The sequence below is a fragment of the Capsicum annuum genome, chromosome 11 (assembly GCF_002878395.1).
Source record: "Capsicum annuum cultivar UCD-10X-F1 chromosome 11, UCD10Xv1.1, whole genome shotgun sequence".
NCBI classification, from domain to species: domain Eukaryota; kingdom Viridiplantae; phylum Streptophyta; class Magnoliopsida; order Solanales; family Solanaceae; genus Capsicum; species Capsicum annuum.
The window spans coordinates 33,588,913-33,590,525 of NC_061121.1; positions in this window are offsets into that span (position 1 = coordinate 33,588,913).

Below are 1,613 nucleotides of genomic sequence, written 5' to 3' on the forward strand. Positions count from 1 at the left end.
CCTATCACTTCTTATCATTTTGATCTTTTTGTCTAAATGATTTTCAACTTCAGTTTTATATTGCCTAAATGCATCTATTGTTTCATCCTTACTATTTAGCAAGTAGACATAACAATATCTAGTGCAATCATCAATAAAAGTTATGAAATACTTTTTCCCACCACGTGATGGTGTTGACTTCATGTCACAAATGTCAGTGTGTATTGAGTCTAAGGGATTGTAATTCCTTTCAACGGACTTATAAGGATGTTTTACATACTTTGATTCCACACACGTTTGACACTTTGATTTATTGCACTCAAAGTTTGGCAAAACTTCTAAGTTAATTAGTTTTTGTAATGTTTTGTAAATAACATGGCCTAAACGTTCATGCCATAAATCATAAGAATCAAGCAAATAAGAAGAATTCAAACTTTTATTTATTTCAACAGTCATTACATTCATCTTATAAAGGCCTTCGGTTAGATAGACTTTTTCTACATACATTTCTCCCTTGCTAATTTTAATTTTTCCAGAAACGGTTACACATTTGAATCCATTCTTGTCTAGAAGTGAAACAGAAATTAAATTCCTACGTAACTCCAGAACATACAAGACATTGTTAAGTGTCAAGACCTTTTTGGAAGTTATCTTTAAGCAGATTTTTCCTGTTCCTTCTACCCATAGCGGAGTTAGCCATGTAGATCATTTCTTCTATCTGAGCTGGAGCGAATGATGAAAACAACTCTTTGTTGGCACAAACATGGTGGGTGGCACCAGAATCCATCCACCACTCACGAGGATTCTCCACCAAGTTGCATTCTAAAAATATAGCACACAGATCACCACATTCTTTGTTGGATTCAATCATATTTGCTTGATCCTTCTTCTTGCCTTTCTTTGGGGAAGGACAATCTGTGGACTTATGGCCAATCTTGCACAGTTGAAGCATTTTCCCTTGAACTTTTTCTTGGGTTGATTGCTTCGTTGTTCATCTTTATTCCTTTTTTTAGAATTGTTTTGGTCATCTTCTATAATATGTGCTCCATTAATTGTAGAATTCCCCTTTGACCTTCTTTCGACAGCTTTATTATCATCATTAATACGAAATCAGACAATAAGATCTTCAACAGTCATGTCCTTGCATTTATGCTTTAAGTAGTTTTTGAAGTCTTTCCACAAAGGTGGTAGTTTCTCAACTATCGCTGCTACTTGGAAAACATCATTCAAAATTAAACCTTCTGCTAAGAGATCATGTATGATGATTTTCAACTCTTGTACTTAAGAGACAACAGATTTGCTATCTATCATTTTGAAGTCCAGGAACTGTGCAACAAGGAATTTCTTAATTCTCGCATCCTCCATCTTATATTTTTGTTCAAGTGCCCTCTACAGTTCCTTTGATATCTTGGTTCCACTATAAACATTGTAGAGGTCATCTTGGAGACCACTCAGGATATAATTCCTGCAAAGGAAGTTCGAATGTCTCCAAGCTTCTACAATAACGAAGCGGTCTTTGTCCGAGGTTCCCTCGGGCACATCAGGAGCGTCTTCGCTAGTGAACCGTTGCAGACATAAAGTGATGAGGTAAAAGAACATATTTTGCTGCCACCGCTTGAAGTCAATGCCCAAAA